Source organism: Polypterus senegalus, chromosome 1 (genome assembly GCF_016835505.1).
Source record: "Polypterus senegalus isolate Bchr_013 chromosome 1, ASM1683550v1, whole genome shotgun sequence".
NCBI classification, from domain to species: Eukaryota; Metazoa; Chordata; class Cladistia; order Polypteriformes; family Polypteridae; genus Polypterus; species Polypterus senegalus.
This window is the reverse complement of record NC_053154.1, coordinates 271,555,792-271,575,507: the sequence shown is the minus strand read 5'-3', so window position 1 is coordinate 271,575,507 and position 19,716 is coordinate 271,555,792. Positions and strand designations below refer to the sequence as shown.

Genomic DNA, 19,716 nt, shown 5'->3' with positions numbered 1-19,716 from the left:
AGAGTCCTTATAACATTCCCAATATTCAGATGTTTTATACTGTCCACAACAGACAAATGGAGAGCTGGTAATGCAAACAGTAGTTCATTACGGAATCACTCAGTTCATGATGCACTAAAAGTGTCAGTTATCAGTCCATTACTTACAAAGTCAAGCTAGATACACACACGCTTAGCAATTACAGAACTATTTCAAATATACCCTTTCTCTCTAAATCACTTGAAAAAGTACTTGTTCCTCACTTACAGTCTCACCTTACACATCAAAATTTATTTATTTAAATTCCAGTCTGGCTTCTTCACCAGTGATAGTAGAGAAACAACACTAACTTGTGTTGTAAATGATATTCTAATATACTCTGATGAAGGAAATTTCAAAGCAATTTTAAGTGCAGTGTTTGATACCATGTACTATTCCATTTTATTTCACAGACTGGAGACCTTTACATTGGGCTCACAGGCACTGTCCTTGCCTGGTTTAGTTCTTATTTATCAATCAATTTCAGTATGTACAGAAATATACTGACAGTACTACATCATTATACTATAGTGTCACACAGGGACAATATTTGTACCATTACTGTTTTTGCTTTACATGATTCTATTGGTAACTACCATTTAAAAGTATAACATTAATTTGACCTCGTATAAAGATAACACACATTTATATCCTTCTTTTAGGTGAAATGCTGTCTGTAATTAGTTGTGTCAACAAGGTAAAGGAATGGATGGATGAGAGCTACTTGTCCTTGAATACACAAAAACGGTTGGAATCACCACTAGTTTTAGTAAAAGAGCACTTAATGTAGGTATTGTCGTTTAAAACATACATTACAAAACTATCTAAAATATGTTTTTAATTCTTAAAAATGTTGGTAAATTTAGACATTTTCTAAATACTGAGAAATGTACTATATTTAATTCTTGCATTCTTGACTACTGCAATGCATTTTTACTGGCTGTTCAAATTCATCCTAATGCTTTTTTTCAGTCAACTCAAAATGCTGCTGCAAGAATTATTACAAGAACTAGAAAGTATGAACCCATAACTCTGGTTCTTGGGTCCTTGAACTGGCTACCGGTTAAGCTTAGGGCTGATTTTGAAATCCTCTTTTTAATATATAAATCCTTAAATAGCAAAGAACTTTCTTATATATTTGAACTTATCATTACTTTCAAACCAGTGAGTGCATTGAGATCTCAAGATGCTGGTCCACTTACAACTTTAAAGATTAATAAAACAACAGTGGGAAGTTGAGCTTTTAGTTATGGGGGCCTAAAGCTATACAGTAAGCTATTAAATCCAAGTTGAAGACTTTCTATTTTAATCTAGCATGCCCTGACTAGAGCTGCCGATTAGCTTTGCATATTGTATCTCTGTTTCTTAGTCATTTGTACAAAAATATAATACAATATTTATAAACTACTACTAACCATCCTATATTCTGTTTCTCTTCTTGTGCACTACTGGTAAGCTACTCTCCTGCCTAAGGAAAAATCATCCCAGATAAAGGAGCACTGGAATCATTGGATGGAAAGATTCTCTCATCAGATTGGACAGCCAAGCATAGACTCCACTACAGAATTTCCAGTGGTGGCCAGTTGACCTCGGTCTCCAGGTCTGTGAATTTGACCTTCTCTATTATAATGGACTGTGGACCCTCCAGAGATTTATCTTCTCCAGGGATGCTGGAGGTTTTATTCACCTCTTCCCCACTGTCAAAGGGCCATAATTAAACAATTAATTAATTGAGAGATACTGTTGGTTTCCATATACTTGCATTTTACCTGAGAATTTGTCACAGTGCCCTGAACCTGCACTCAGTGAAGAGTACTGTAACACTCTTATGGGACTGGATGAGTCCAGCAAGCCATAGAGGGTGAAATGTCACTTTTAATCTGTTGGTGATCAGGACAGATGTTTATGTTAAAAATAGTAAATATATTACCAACTGGAATGAATATAACTACCTTAAAATGAAAATGAAATTTCCTCAGGCAGGAAGCATGGCCTATCAGTTAAGGGTCATGACTTGCAATTGCACAGTAGGTTCAAATACGCCCTCTTGTTTCTGTGTGTGGTCATGACCATATTACATTACACATCTGTGATCTTTGTAGGATTTATATTTCTGTATTCTATGACATACTGCTTATTAAAGTGCATAGGAAAACTACTATAGAAAGTTTAAGGTTATTCATAAAATGAATAATTGTCACTCTTTTTTCATATTTTTATTCATTTTTAAAAATCTGTAATGAAATTGAGGAGTTGATTTGTTTCAAACCTAGTTTTGTAAGACTTGACTTGCTTGTATAGAATGTCATTTGATTTTAATAAATTCAATAAAATGTTATAAAAAATCTGAAAAGAGATAAATGATTTTTGTTTAGACTTTGCTGTTGCTTCCCCCCCCAAGTATTTTTCCATTTTTTTCAAAATACAGCATATAAACCAAATTCAACCAGACTAGATGTTTTCCTAAACCCATTTTATAAAGCATCCTGCACACAAAGTGTGAAAGTTTACAAATGGGGCCCTAGGCTGAACTAATATAACCCAAGAACATAAACTGCAGAACTAAACATAAGTGAAAGCTCACTAGACACTGAGTTGACTCATGTGTTTGATATAGTTGCAAGCTAATCTCAAATATGGCAGAGCAAAACAAAGTACTTGACATAATACACTTAACACTAGGTTGTCAGTTGAGTAAACTGAATTCTTAGAAGACACATCAGGCTCCTATTGACATTTCTGTTTACCTCAGTAGTTCAACGTGCATTTGTTTCCAAGCTTCAATAGCACAAGACACAAGTACATTAATCAGTTAGCTCACACAATACAGCACATCCCCCATAACAGTAAAGTGATCCTAGTCATGACGCACAAATAAAACTGACCCAAGTACATGATAAATTTAATATGCTAGTGAGTAGGAACATTTATTTGTATAGGTTTTCATTCAAATGATTTTTAACTTTTAGAAGAAGTTAGTATGTTGGCAGCATTTTAATGGTTTTGTTGTTTTATTATGAAAACATAAATAAAACAGTTTAATATGTCAAGATCAGGAAACGAGAGGAAAAAGGGGTGACCATAAGAAGAGAAGCATTTCAGTGTTGACTCCATTGCTTCCAAAAAACAAACACTGTATGTACATTTGTACAAAATGTACATTTTGGCCTATGTAAAAAATACAAAACTAAAGGACAAGAATTAAAATACTGAATGGTTTAGTAGTTTGATCAACCCCATAAATAAGAAGGGAAAAGACTTTGTATATGCATAGTACAGTATATGTAATTCTTGTAATGTTGGCTAAATCCTGACTAGGCTCTTGGGGAAACGTCGTGAAAAGTAAGATCGGTTAGACAATCCTGTGTCCAAGAGATGTTGCTGGTGCTCCGATGGTGAATTAAAGTGGAAATGAAGAGGTGAAGACAACTTTCGCAGACTTAAATACCTGGGGCCTCATGTATAAACAGAAATGTTGCGTAAGAACGTTTCCACGTTCAAATCGTGATGTATAAAACCTAAACTTGCTGTAAAGCTACGCACATTTCCACGGTACCTCATACCCTGTCGTACGTAAGTATTCCGCTCGGTTTTGCAGACTGGCGGCACCCAGCGTCAAAGCAGTGCTACTGTTCCCGTGTGGTTTATCTTTCTTTTTCAGATCCACATTACTGACGCAGCTTTATAAATACACTGAAATTAAGCACATATTGTTTATTAGTTTAATGCATGTGATTGTAATTAACCTGTAACAATATAATGGTCCACAGAATAGTCAAACTATTCTAAATACCATAGCTGCTTTAGTGTTGTTACTCTCACTGCACCTTCTTCTTCTTTCAGCTGCTCCCGTTAGAGGTTGCCACAGCAGATCATCTTTTTCCATATTACTCTCACTGCACCACTCGGAGTATTTATATCACTGTATCTGAGTGTGAATCACGGTAGCTGATTGGAAAGAGAATTATCGGTATACAGCATCAAGCACATGCTGCCTATTGAACTGCTTCTCACACGACAAACGTTTTAAAACCTTTAGTGTACGGACCTCGCGGTTCAGAAACAGTTTCATCCCAAGAGCTCTAAACACAATCAATCAGTCCATCAAGTTTTCCTTGTAGAACTGTTTGTACTTATAAGTACAATTACCTCACTGTAAACTTGTGATACATTATAATATTGCACAACCTGAGCCACTTTATAAAGAGCGTATTTACATATGATGACAATATCATTTTTAAGATGAAATGCAGCAAAATATGTTTATTATATTATACAGATAAAACTTTAACTTTATTTAAATAACCTATATTGTTAATAATTAAAGAACACGGTGTCGCTATGCTAGCAAGGATCTGGCACTCGGTTCATGGATTGTTCCTGCATGCCTCACACAGTATGCTTCACTGGGATTGGCGTGAAGGATAGAATAATTAAACACGTATTACGAAGATATTTCAATGTTCCTTAAAAGTTTTGAAGAATCGCCGTTCTAAGCTTACAGATGGCTTAACGACTATTACAGAGCTGATTGTGTGGCGATTGGGTATTTGGAGAAAGAAAAGGAAAGACATGAATTGGAGGTTAGTACGTTTCAAAGAGACAGTACTGCTGCAACTAATTATTTTATCGAAGGTCGCACACAAAAACTGTGCCACCGTGTTCCCATGTTTGATAACGTGCTTTAACTCCTATCATCATGAAAATGATATCACATATACATCTCAGTATTTTAGTTATTCAGAGAGCTGTAATATCATGAATGTAATGGATTCTGTGTCCTGTTGGAGGTAGAGAAAGCCGGTTTAAGAAGCACGTAGTGATTCACACACATAGAGCACATAGAGCATCAAATACAAAACAAAGCATTTAACGTACTACATTAGTTACAATGGGATTTGAGAAACTAGTAAATTAAACGATTTTAAGATTAAGTTTATGAAGTTCTACTTTAATGACCAAATTAACTACGTGATTAAAGTTGAAATTTCGAGATTAAAGTGACATTTCGTGCTTTTTCCCCACTGTGTGCCTTTTTTTTTCTCTGTACCCTAATAAGCTTTCATATGACACTCAGACGGTGGGCTACGACTCGCCTTTTCACAGCGACTTTGATATGTGACTTCTTTTTTATTTCAGGCACCGTGCGACTTTGTGAACTTGAGTTTTCGAGTTTCTCCGACACGCTATGTCACTGAATCAGATTCCTCTTCTTGTTTATACCACTGTTTAAACCATAAAACAGTATGTTTTTCTTTGCCTCCACTTGGTATTCGCTGAAATTGTTCTATTTGCCCCCATGGTTTTGCCATTGTCTTTTCACAGAACAATGAGCTTAAGGGCTATTAATATTAATTTGCATATTCAAAGAGGCATAATTCTGGGAGGAACTGGGGCGGTACAGCAGGTGTGTGCACATGCATTACTTTTCACACTGACCAGGATTTATATAGCGGAAGAATGTGGAAGTTGGAGTACGCACAAATTCCTGCATCTGGATTTTTCTGTGCGTAACCACATTTCGGCTTTTGACGTCATGTTATAGTGTAAATTCTACGCACAGCGTTAAGCATGAGGCCCCTGGTTAGGTTAACTTCATAATGTCCCATTCAAACATCCACTTAACCTCCTGGCCCTCTCTTCCTTTGTCATTCGATTCGCCATTATTAAAAAGAATATAGTAATTTGTGATCTTTGAAGTTCACATGTTTACAGAATTAACAAGGACCCTCAATTAAACACTCCACCTTGACTTCTACAGACTTGAGAGTGAGATAACTTTGCCATATATGGAATTATATCATTGGGCATTCACGCTTATGTCTGGTCTGGAACTTGGTGGTGTCACACACGTGTGAGTGGGAGGCAGCTAAAGGTCTTAAATAATTGTAATACCACATCCAATCAGGTGGCGGCGGGTTGCACTGACTGTCTTTCTCAATTCGCTGCAGACCTTTCCCGGGAAATCCTGCCAGGTTCTGGCACCTCCGAAGATGGCACTTCCGGTCCAGATGATGTCACTTTCCAGTTCTGGTCCCTTCGATGATGTCACTTCCGGTCCAGGCGACGTCACTTCTAATTCCAGGCCCTTTGATGATGTTACTTCCTATACAGGCCTTTAAAACTGCCATCTTACGTACAATGAGTCAGTTCTGTTTTGGACTTAGTCTTGCAAATATCTCTGTAACTTTAAAAGGTTTTTGCAGCCAGGGATATCATACGGGTGGCTCCCCAAACCTTTTTATGAAGTTTGGACTCTCCTATTGTCACAGTGGCTTCAAGGCAACAATTTCCTCAAATTCCCCCAACTGCCGAATTGGCTCAGTTAGTAATTGAATATTGTTAAATCCCAGTCCAAAAATTTAAATCTTGAGCTTTCAATCTGGGTCATTTAATTTTATTTGCGTGACATATCTAGCATATTTTTGACAGATTCCTGAGCTAATGGCCAATGTTGTATATGTGTACCCAAATCTTTAATAAAATCCTCAGCATTGGTACGAAGATTCTAAGGCATTACTACTCTTGGGCAAATTTTTCACCACTCAGGGCTCCAGTTGTTCTGGTCTTTGTAGACGAATTTTATTATTCCTCCTTGTCCTTTTTTCTTTTACCTTCAGCTTATATCTGTTTTTAAGATGGACAATATCCTTTTTATCTTCTTCTCTTCATTCACATCATCTCTGTCGTTTTTGTAACCCACTGTTCTCTTCTTTGAAATCGATGGCAGCTGTATGTACACTTTTATCCACTAAATCCTACCTTCCTTCTCTAACCTCCTTGACCCCCCTTCTAGGAATCTATTTAAAAAAATGTCTTCCTCTTTTAAGGACCCTAATCTTCAAAATAGCTAATTATCCTATGGATTTCATCATGGATCTCTATCCTCTTCTGAAATGTGAACACTATAGGTAACTGTTCTACCTGTGTTCTGGAAGTGTTGCCCTGTTTCTTATCTTCCTACTACCTCAAACAGTTTCTGCTTTTTGTTCCTCTATTGCTAACATTCTTTCTCTTATTCTGTCTATCCCTGCCCCCCAACACCCTCAAATATTCATCCTATTGAGTTTAATTTCTCTTCTCTTTCTTTTACTTTCATCCTGTACAAGGATCTCTTGTCTGTGCGTGATTATGGCAAAGACTACCCTAGCCTCCTGCTTGAAGTCTCCTGCATGTCCTTTCACTATTTGGCAATCCTTCTTTTGATTCTTGTTGTACATGAATGTTCAGCAGCAATGATGAATGTGTAGTCTGACTGTAATATAACAATGTTGGAAACTATGGCTCAGCAAGTCCAGAGCCTGGTGGTCTCTGATCATTGGAACAACTCTTTTACATATATATTTACGTTTATTTGCTTTTTAGACATTTTTATCATACAAGAGAGTCTTCAAATGCTTCTTAAACACATTGAAGGAGGTACGAAGGACCATAGGGCTTTGTAAATGTCTCCACATATATAGGTGCTGACCAGCTGACTAACCTGTAGGCAAGCATCAAGGCTCTGAACTTAAAATGTGCTGCTACAGGGAGCCAAACTAGTGATCTGAAAACAGGTGTGACATTTGCTTGCCTTGGCTGACTGAACACCAGATGTGCCACTATATTTTAGAATCATATGCAGTTGCTTAGTGACACATGCTAGTACTACTGATAGCAGGGAGCTGCAGTAGTCCAGATGTGACAAGACCAAAGCCTGTACCAGGTGTTTTGCTTCATAGTCTTTCAGCTATGGTCTGATCTTGGGGATGTTGTTTGTGGTGAATCCTGCAAGACTGAGAGATCATTGTAACATGGTCTTTGAAGGACATCTGGTCATCGATTACCACTCCAAGGTTGCATAAATACTTGACAGTTGTTAGCAATAATTAACTGAGCTGAACAGTGATGGGGTGCTGAATACATGGACGAGGTGGGATAACAAGAAAGTCAACCTTTGCCTGGTTGAGCTGGAAATTGTCCTCCTCTCTTATAGGGGTGATAGGCATTGTCTGTCTCATATTTTACTTCCTACCATCATCAAGCCTGAATTGAGGATGGGTGGAGAAAAAATGGTGGTGAGACTTTTATTTTATATTAAATGTAAATTGCCTGTTTATTGATCATGCAATCACTTTTCACTCTTCCTGTATGCTACCTTTGCTTCTCTGTATTCATAAATTCTCAATAAATATTTGATCATAAAATAATATTCTATTAAATAAAATCATATTGCTAGGTATGAAAATTAGACTTTTATTAATCTATCACTGTAGTTTTATTTATTATTTAAGCTATTTAAGATTTCTGTATTTCAATTTTTATATTAAAGAAGTAAATTCCTCAGATGAATATCAGTAGTATATGATAACTGAATGAAGAATAACCTGAAAAGAAATGAGCTAGTAATTTGTATTGTTTGGATTGGAAGTGATGCAGACACAAGTATTTTCAGAAGATAATTCCTGTGGACAGAAAGAAATGTGTTCAAGGGCACACATCTGTGAACCATTTCCCTTTAAAATACTTAAAACTGACAGCAAAAACAGCATCAATGAGCTACTAGAGATAAAGAAATATGTCAGAAAAGAATGGGATACCATTTCACACACAAATGACCGAATAACAAAGCTGCTCTGTCACTGAGGGAACTAAGAACGATAAGTAAAAACAGAAGGTACCTCTTGCAGTAAACCAATGTTGAGATGTCGAATGAGTGAGAGGATTTTCCTCTTTAGTAAAACAAACTTTTGAAAAGCAAGTTAGTTGAGGACATCCATGAACACATTCTCTGTAAATTGCAGGTCTATTTGCTATTTAATTGTAAAGTGAAACTTTTAGCAAACCACATGTAGATTTCTCTGTGTACAGAGTTTTTTTTATTTAGGCTTTTTACAAAAGTCAAAAGATGCAAGTAAAAAAGAAAAAAAAATTGCCATACCTTTGTGTCCTCAACAAAATGAGCATGCTGAGCCATTGCAAACCTCAATTGAACTCTTCCTAACTGTGCTCTGTATCAGAGGGTAGTAGAGGGGATAGCTACATACAGCTGTCAGATTTTAAAATGTCATACTACTTGCTCTACTGGTTAATATAATATCCCTTGTAGTAAAACTATATAATATTGTGAGTGCCATGGAGGACAAAGGAGCATCTCAGCTGGACGACGGCATTACCTCGAGACAAGCTGGAAGGTGCCAGGGCATGAACGACCAAAAGCCAGAGGCCAGGAGCAGTTCCATCCCCCATATGTTAGATGGCAGTGGTCTGCTGGAGGCATTGCAGCTTGGACACCAGCAGAAGTTCATAGGAGATTCATAGGAGAGTCATAGAATGTTCAGCCCTGTTAAAGTCCAAGGCTGCTACAAGGGGGTGTTGTTTGGGATGGACTGCCCTGGTTCTCAAACAGTGGCGGCTGGCCAATAGAGGGCGCTAGGGCGCCACCCTCCCTGAACCACACACACAAAATAATAATTATATAAATTATTTAAATGTATAATTATATGATGTGATATATTAGAAAATCTTCTGTAAAAAATAAATGTTTTCACCATCACCATATAACTTCTCTGCCTGTCAGCACGCCTCAATTTCAGCTGAGGGGCGATCGAGATATCGCCCAAAGGAGGCGGGTCTTTGTAGAATTTAGTCAAATGCTGATTCAAGATATAAATATATTCAAGATGTGACATAAAATTTAGCCAATCAGCGTCCTCAAATCTTAACTGAAATGGGCGATTTTTCTGTCGCCCAAGCAGCTAAAATCAAGGATGGTCTGTAGTGGCGCAATTTTCAATTAACATTACGTGACAATGGTGGACTCAGGTGTTGTTAATTCCGGACACGAACCCAACTCTGTTCAATCTCTACTCCAATATCCGTTTGAGAAGAGAACTTTGGCAGAAAAACTGAAGGTAAAGGAGCTGGGTCCAGATCAGCCTAACCTCTTAATCAGACAGCAGATAAGCGAAAAAGGGAAGAAGTACACGCGAAGCTACTCTTCCAGTTGGTACACCAAAAGGCCTGGCTATGTGGATGCGTTTCTGCTAATGCCTTATTTTGTTTCCCGTGCTTGTTGTTTAAAGCAACTGGGACAGATCCTGCTTGGACAGTTACGGGAGTGAGAGATATGAAGCACCTGTCCGAGAAAGTAAGAAAACATGAGAACACCAGGACACACATGGATAATTCCGTCAAACTAGCCATTTTGGGAAGAGTAAACATCACTACTCAGTTAGACGACGGTCACAGGATTGCGATAAGAAAACACAACGAGGAGGTAGATAAAAATCGGTATATTTTATCCAAGATAATTGATTGTGTTTAATTTTGTGGGGCTTTTGAGTTGGCCTTGCGTGGGCACGATGAGACTGACTCGTCAGACAACCCTGGCATTTTTAAGGGTTTAGTGGATTTTGTTGCCTCGCTAGACAGTGTGCTAGAGGAGCACCTTAAGACGGCAACCGTTTTTAAGGGAACATCAAAGACGGTACAAAACGAGCTGCTGGACTCCATGCTATCAGTGGTTAAGGATTACATTTTGGAGGAAGTAACTGCTGCTGATTTCATCGCCATTCAAGCTGACGAGACGACTGACGTTTCCACCCACTGTCAGCTGGTGCTTGTAATCATATTGCTTTGATTTGTGAAGAATTGTTTGAGAAATTGTTTGCTGTACCACAGCCCCACCTCAAAACATTTTCACCAGCCGCCACTGTTCTCAAACAACCCAGAAGTGCTCTAAACAAGTCATGCTGAGTCAACACAAGCTGTTCTGGGTCCAGTAAAAAAAGAAGGCAGAAGGAAAGGAAAAAGTTTAATTGTTTCTATGGTTATTGGCTGTGCTTCACTGTAAAAGTGCCTGGTGGATTAAAAGTCCATTATTTGAACCAGTGACTAACTTTAACCCTTTTGATTACTGATTTATATATATATATATATATATATATATATATATATATATATATATATATATATATACAGTGGAACCTCGGTTTGTGAGCATAATTTGTTCTGGAAACATGCTCGCAATCCAAACCACTCTTATATATCAAAGCAAATTTCTCCATAAGAAATAATGGAAACTCAGATGATTCATTCCACAACCCAAAACTATTCATATAAAAATGATTAATACAAAATATAAAGTAAAAATACATAAAACAAATTAACCTGCACTTTACCTTTGAAAACAATCATGGCTGGTGTGAGTGAGTTTCTAAACTCTTTTGGGATTCCACCCAACGGGACGAGGTGGAAGAGCGTCCCAAAGCAACCGCAGGCTCCAAGCGCTGTAGCAGTTCGCCGTAAAAGCGAATCCGAAAAGATTGCGGACATGCTATAAGTGCCTGCCATTGATGGGTAATACAGGAACATTATAAATACGCAGGGCACAGGATTACTTGGCCACTAATCTGGCCCCGACCCTGCCTGACTGCTGTATCTGTGTATAGTTAGTGGCAGATCCCGTTAAAATAAATAACCGTGCTGTTCCTGTTTCAAGCTGAATAAAGCTGGTGTCGCTAAAGTACTGAGACTCAGCTTCGTGTTTTGGGGTGCAAGACAGGGACTCACACGTTACAACACACACGTCGTCACCATGCTATAGTAAATAGTATACACTCGTATGGATGTTGACTATATGAGTGAGGCACACCGACTCAGATGAAGAATGGGAGATGACTACCCACAATCCCGCAGCGAGAGAGAAAAGAACCATCAGCTCAGTTGTGATCACGTGACGCTTGGCAGACAAAGCATATACGTGCTACTCGTATTGCAAGACTTCACTCAATTTAACAAGTCAAAAATGTATTAAAAATTTTAGCTTGTTCTGCAAAACACTCGCAAACCAAGTTACTCGCAATCCAAGGTTCCACTGTATATATACTGTATATATATATATATATCTATACTAATAAACGGCAAAGCCCTCACTGACTGACTGACTGACTGACTGACTCATCACTAATTCTCCAACTTCCCGTGTAGGTAGAAGGCTGAAATTTGGTAGGGTTATTCCTTACAGCTTCCTTACAAAAGTTGGGCAGGTTTCATATCGAAATTCTACGTAATGGTCATAACTGGAAGCTGTTTTTCTCCATTTACTGTAATGGAGATGAGCTTGAACGCCGTGGGGGCGGAGTTTCGTGTGACATCATCACGCCTCCCACGTAATCACGCAGTACGTAGAAAACCAGGAAGAGGCCCAAAAAGCGCTGAAGAAAACATGCATTATATAATTGAGAAGGCAGCGAAACAATAAGAAGCGAGCGAGTGACATATACAACCATATTCATGAGTTCTGCTACTTCGGAAACAAAGCACGATGTAAACCTAAACATTAAATTAAGTTCATAGACAGGCTGTCGCTGGCGTTGTAATTTAGTGCCTACCCATATAAGGCCGTCCGTCAGCGGCAATCCAATAGCAAACTGCCACGGGTAAATATTCACGGGTGAAGGACTGTGCTTATGCAGAGGAAGATGAGATGGTCAGGGTGGTGTTTGGCACAAACTCAGCGAAACTGCGAGAGAAAGTTTTAAGTGCCGGGACTTCGGTAACATTAGATACAGCCATGGACATAGCACGAGATGGCACCAGCACAGCTGGGAACCTTCGATGCATGTACACCGAGCGGCTCACGTGAACTGACGCAGTGCACAGACAAAAAGCAACAGTTCCAAAGAGCGCTGAACAAAAAACGAATTACACAATTGAAAAGGCAGCAAAAAATATGAAGCGTCTGATACATACAAGCATATTCATAAATGCAGCTACTGTGGAAACAAAGCACACGGTGGAAAAAGTCAATGTCCCGCTAAAGGAAGACAGTGTAAAAAAAACCCGTGCATGCAGTGTGTCAGGTCTCAGATAAAGAAGAAGACGAGCTGTTTATTGATGCAGTAAGAAACAAATCAATGAATGAAACCTGTCATCTTTACAACGATTGACAAACACGGAATGTAACTTGAACACAACACATCCTACAAATACGAACCTGATTGAAAGAAATAATGATAATCAAATCCTTGATGACAGCAACACTCAGTAAAACTCACAAAACAATTACTGTATATTGACAGTCATGTTACGTTATTTTTAAAATGTTCCCTTTTCTTTTTCATAGCTTCTTTAACACACTACGTCTCCGCTGCGATATGGTATATATATATACCCGATCTACATACTCGAATAATGGATACTTTATTCGCCATCAATGATTGTTTTGGTAAAGCCATACTCAGTGTATTCATTAGATGAACGGTAAAAAAGTAAGAGCGAGGGGAGGATGACTTATTGAGTCATGCAAGCAAAACCACAATAGCGCTCGGGCTCGATGTACGAAAAAATATATCTTTTCAAGTTCTATTTACTCCATATGTGTCAAAGTCAAGGCCCAGGCAACATCCGCCCGGCATGTAATTATATCCGCCCGAGATCATTTTATATACTGTATTATTGTTATTAATGGCCCGGGGATATGAAGCACTGGTAACACAATAAACTACAGATCCCATAATGCAGCGCTTCAGCTGCCTTGCCGAACACTTACACTTACGCGTCCCGCTGTCTCTTCAGTCTTTCCTTACTTTGCGAAGGAAGCAGCTTTCTCAGAGCTTCTGCACTGTTTTATAAACGAACGATATATAAGAAAGTCCTTTTTCCCTTGCTTCGCCAACGAAGCAGCCTTTTTATTTAATCCACGGGTACTCCGCTGTTTCATTATTCATTTATTACGATTTTTATAGTTATTGTGTAGGTTTTATTTAATCCACGGGTTCTCTTCTGTGTTCACTGCGGTGTCTTCTTTCGTTTACGAGCTTCGCCAAGGAAGCAGCTTTCTCACAGCTTCTGCACTGTTTTAAAAATGAACGACATATAAGAAAGTGCTTTTTCCTTGCTTCACCAACGAAGCAACCTTTTTATTTAATTCACGGGTTCTCTTCTATTTTATTGTTCATTTGTTACGATTGTTACAGTTATTGTGTAGGTTTTATTTAATCCACGGGTTCTCTTCTGTGTTCACTGCGGTGTCTTCTTTTGTTTACGACCTTCGCCAAGGAAGCAGAAACGGCACAAGACTTCAGGTCACATCTCTACAAAACAACCTAATTGAAGCAACTATATTTACTGGCAGTGCCTCAGCTGACACAGTTTTTATTCCTCGCATCCCCGTTATACCATCTAATCTCCCACTTCAATTCAAAAGCGTTCAATTTCCAGTAAGGCTCTGCTTCGCAATGACAATTAATAAGTCTCAGGGACAAACACTACAAAAGGTTGGCATTGATTTGAGGCGGGATTGCTTTTCACATGGCCAACTGTATGTTGCATGCTCAAGAGTGAGCTCAGCACACAGCTTAGTCATATTACAACCAGAGGGCCGAACTGACAACGTGGTATACAGAGAGATCCTTAACAATTAATTTTTTACATATTTTCGTTCAGTCTAAAAATGTTTACTTTTTTATTAATAAAAATATTCAGACAGTATTTCACCATATATATTATGGGGTGCCAAACAGGCAAATACATTGATTTTCTGAATATATAAAGTCGGCGTCAGAATATATAAAGTCAAAACTTTTTTCTGAATATATAAAGTCAAAACTTGAATATATAAAGTCATCGCTGGAATATATAAAGTCAAAACCTGAATATATAAAGTCAGCGTCGGAATATATAAAGTCAGCGCTGGAATATATAAAGTCAAAACCTGAATATATAAAGTCAGAGTCGGAATTTATAAAGTCATTCCTGATTATATAAAGTCAACATTGGAGTATATAAACTCATTCCTGAATATATAAAGTCAAAGTCAAAATATATTGATTGAAACGACTCAGGCACATTTTTAGTAAACTAAAAAAACTGAACTAAGTTAACAAAAACGTATTCAGAAAAATAAATTAAAAAAACACTGTTTGGTTAATGTTTTGAAAATGATGCATGTGCCCTGCCCAGGATTGGTTCCTGCCTTGCGCCCAGTGTTGGCTGGGATTGTCTCCAGCAGACCCCGTGCCCCTGTGGTCGGATTCAACGTGTTGGGAAATGGATGGATATTCCAGCGCTGACTTTGTATATTCCGACGCTGACTTTATATATTCTGATGCTGACTTTATATATTCAAGTTTTGACTTTATATATAGCCTTTATATATTCAAGTTTTGACTTTATATATTCAGAAAAAGTTTTGACTTTATATATACCGACGCTGGCTTTATATATTCAAGTTTTTGACCTTATATATTCAGAAATGACTTTATATATTCAAGTTTTGACTTTATATATTCAGAAAATCAATGTATTTGCTTGTTTGGAACCCCATAATATATATTTTTATATTTTATATAAACACAGTATATATGATCAATAGAGAAATCATAGGATGTTAATGTGACAAACAAACTATGGGGTTGCAGTTTGAGCGTTGATCAAATAATATCACAATAGTCTTTATGGGTTGCACATTTTTATAGCCGGGTGTGTCATGGCATTAGGCAGGAAAATAAATTTTTAGTATTATTGGATGCAACCTTCTCTTATCACTATGAGCATTATTGATGCAAAAGAGTAATATGCCATACTCTTTCTTACTAACTCAAAACAATTTTTCAATTTTTCTTAAGTGAAGGTTCAGCAGGTAAAGTAGCATCAAAACAAATTCTGAGACAGTGTAAACATAATGGCATATCATACTCCCTCTTAGGTATTTAACAATAATTCGCTTGTTGATTTAAGCTTCCCCTTCTTTCATTTGTCTAAATCCCTGTCTTAAATTCAAATGCTCAAACTCGCTGGAAACTGCTTAACTTTCATGTGCTGCTCTGGTTTCCTGTATGTACTTATTTAACAATATTTGTGCAAAACATACATGTGTTGTGGAAGTTATGAGCAAACGACTGGATAACTGACATGTGGATTATGTGACACAAGTGGTGTGAGACTTTTTCATGGACAATTCAATGTTATTTGTTGTTCTTCAGAAATGGCTGCAGGCTGGCATTCATTAAAACACGTTGTATGAGAATCTTTGTTTTCTCTGTATTCAATGAAAACACAAAATTACATTTTTTGTTGGCCATTATTACAAACAACATAAGGTCAATAATGGAGTAGATAAAGTTTAAAATTAACCACAATAATTTACTACATCAAGAAAAGATATCAACTCCAATATATCACTTGGCGCTGATAAAGTTATCTACTTCATATTTAAATTGATACTATGACTTAACTATTTTGATTATATTGGATGAAAACACATTTTCCTGCATTTGTCTGTGTTAAAACTGTACAATTTCAGCTTCATAAAAACTGCTTACAAGTTTTTAAAAAACTCTTCTCCCTCTCACTGAGCAACTAAAATGTAAACTAAACAATATGTAACACAATGACAACCTCATAAAGTTCAATCCATAGACAGCTGATACATCAAAGGGTATTTTTTCACCAGAATGTCCCCTGATATTGAATATTTACTTTTTAAAAACATCTTCTACCTCTGTCTTTTGATTTGCCTCACCAGTGCTGTCCATTTGAAAGTTCACAAAATAAATAATTTGAATGAATTGATATCACGGGTTAATGTTTAGATTTTAATCACAAGCAAACACTTTTGTCTGTTTTAGGAACAAACCCAACTAAAACTGCTGAACAAAGTTGGCCTGAATTTCTTTTGCATACATTTTGCTATTACTAAAAATAAAAGTATATTTTTATTTCTGTACCACAAGTTTTATGTATTTCTGACTTGCTTAATTCTAAACTTGGAAGCCATTTTTTACACAATCTATGCTTTTTCCCTTGAACCAGTAAAAAGACATACTCTGTGTCCAAACTGCAGTAATAAAAACTATGCCCCCTTTGTTCATTCACTACACTTTCCATCTCTTGACATTTTGTCTGTATTCATGGCTTTGCTGGACATTCTAATTTGCCTGAATTTCTTTCAGATACCTTATTTTGGGGGTGCAGTCAAGTTCAGCCCTGAGTGCTCGGTGTGTTATTTCAACCAGTTTTATAATCAGTAAGTCATTTTATCTCTAATTAATGCAACTGTTTAATTTGCAAGTCTTTTTTAATTTCTCTACATTTTATATATGGATGAAGTATTATTTTCATTAAAAAAAAACTTTTGGAATGTCAATGAAAAATCACATACATGTTTTTTGGAAAGAATTAAATTTTTATGTTGCAAAAATGTTGCAGACGCTGTAACTTAAGGACAAACAAACTAGTTCTTATGAAATTGTGGGGTCACCTTGCACTCATTAGTCTTAAGAGCTGATTAGGTGCAAATTCCAGCTATTCTGCTTTGGGCATTTAAAGTTCAAGGTTTCTGAGCATTATGAAAAAAAGCTAAACCATCAAAAATTCGCAAAAGTTAGCATACTCATTTAGGACTTTGAGAAAAGGAATTTTGTGAATTTTGAGTTCAATCCAAAGTTTGATCCCTGAGCTTTTATAAAAAACGGTTTTTAAATGCAGTAGCTAAATTTCAAGTACAATGATGTGATGTAATATTGTTCAAATAATACTTTAGAGGGTATAGCAACACAGTTTGTTCCAGCACTGCTTTTATACAGAGAGAGGGTTTATAAGTAATCAACAAATGTTGGGACACCCATATGAATTATTTAACTTCCAGTGATCAAAAAAGCTGTACGTTGATGAAAAAAGCCTTTTGTGTACTTTATTTCTTTTAGTTTTTAGTAATCTCTGGCAGTTTATTGCTTACCTTTGTAACATTTCGAGTTATTTACTGGATTTGAATTGCTTACATTTCAATAACACTGGAAAAATGGGGATGTTTTAAAACTTTCGACTGGTAGTGTCTGTCTGTCTATCTATCTATCTATCTATCTATATAGTATATATACAACACATATAAACAAATAAAATGCATTATATATACAGGAACATTGCAATGCCGTCAGAAGGAATGACCCATGGTATCTGATTTACACACATTCAGGTTCCACTGGACACAAGTTTGACTGGGATACTGTGAAAGTAAAATTCAAAATACCAAATACCAAAAGCGCCAGAGAGCTGGCTGAATGGTAACTCTCTAATGAAAATGACATACACAGAACTTGGCCTTGAACCCAGCATATGCAGGCTTAAAAAGAAGAACATCTAAAAAAAAAAAAAGACTTTATAACCAACACCTTCCAAACCCCACCTTATTAATCCACCCCCCAACACCCTTACAACCTACAGCTCCATCCCCACCCTTTACCAGCTATATATTGCCTTTAATTCCAGTATGCCTATTCATTTTCTTCTGATGATGACACCTGACAGGCTGTCGAAAGCTTAGGAATAAAAAACTATTTTAATATATGTGACAAAATTTTCTCCTTTTGTAGACCTCTAGCTACAAATATGCAAACCGTATAATAGACCTTTGCTTCCCCATATATATATATATATATATATATATATATATATATATATATATATATATATATATATATATATATATATATATATATATTATATATAAACGTCTATGTGTGGAAGTGTGTGTCTGTCTGTCCGGCCTGTCTGCAGAAGCAAAGAGAGGGGAGGAAAGTTCAGTGAAGCTCAAAGATGACACATTTAGCAAGTTTGCTATGCACTGTTGTAAGGTGCAATGGCCGTGAGCATAGTCAGTTTTGTGCAGCTGATCCTGTAATTAAAAGGGTATTTAACATATACAGTATCTTGCTCCCCATCATCTTATCTACAAACTTGTAGCATGTGGCAACATGCAAACTACGATTCCCATCAGCCTGTGAGCTGCTCCAGATGATGTCATCAGTGTATAAAGTTTAAATACAAAGTATCGACAAACAGGGCATGTCATAAAAGGTAGAAACTGCTGGGTTTTTTTTGTAGGCCACTTTGCGATAACAATTTAATTGTCTTGCTAGATTACAGTATTTATCTTAGAGTATGTTTTTGGTCACTTACTGTATACACCATATGTGACAATAATTCTGAAATAAACTGATTAAAGTACATTTTTCTTTTAATTAGTGAATAGCCTTGTGTTTTCGAAAAAGCCAACATTGTATTCCATCTGCTTATCATCATTAACTTCACAATATCAATCAACAATCAGTATTATGTGCTTTTTTTAAAGTAAAAAATAATCCTGATGGAACCAAACCAAGATGGAACAGAATGAAGCATGATTTTTTGTATAGCTGAGTTAAATGACGTTTTTCAAAATGTAATAGAAAGAAAACGATATGGTGCTTTTGTGTAAGGAAATGTAATTAGTAGGTTTTGCTTTTTTTGTTGGAAGACATTTATTCAAACTCACTGTATAATGAGACAGTACTAATTCTCATATTTGATGCCAATGCACAGTCGACATTTTCAGCAGGATTTAGCTTTAAATGTATAAGCTTTGAATTCTCTTTACCCAATACTGCTAATGGTGATGTTCTGTACTACTGAATTCTGCTGCAATCTCTTCCACACAGCTGTGGGTGCTTCATGTAGTCCATAGTTTACTATATTATTCTTTTCACCTGTTCTTTCCCATGCAATGCTTAAAATGTTCAGTTCATTGCATGCGCCATGTAAATGTGCAGCCTGTAATCATCTTTACTGTTTGTAACAAGTTCAAGTAAAAAACAATCAACAAAGCCATATTGATAAAAAATAAATGATAACAATAATAAATACTACAATAATGCATTCCCCTTCCTCCATAAACAT

At 36.8% G+C, this 19,716-nt stretch overlaps 1 protein-coding gene across 1 annotated transcript in view; it reads right to left on the bottom strand.

Moving 5' to 3' along the window:
* Positions 1-19,716, bottom strand: part of LOC120542065 (anthrax toxin receptor 1-like) — a 177,879-nt gene that overhangs the window by 14,417 nt on the left and 143,746 nt on the right. The window lies entirely within an intron of this gene.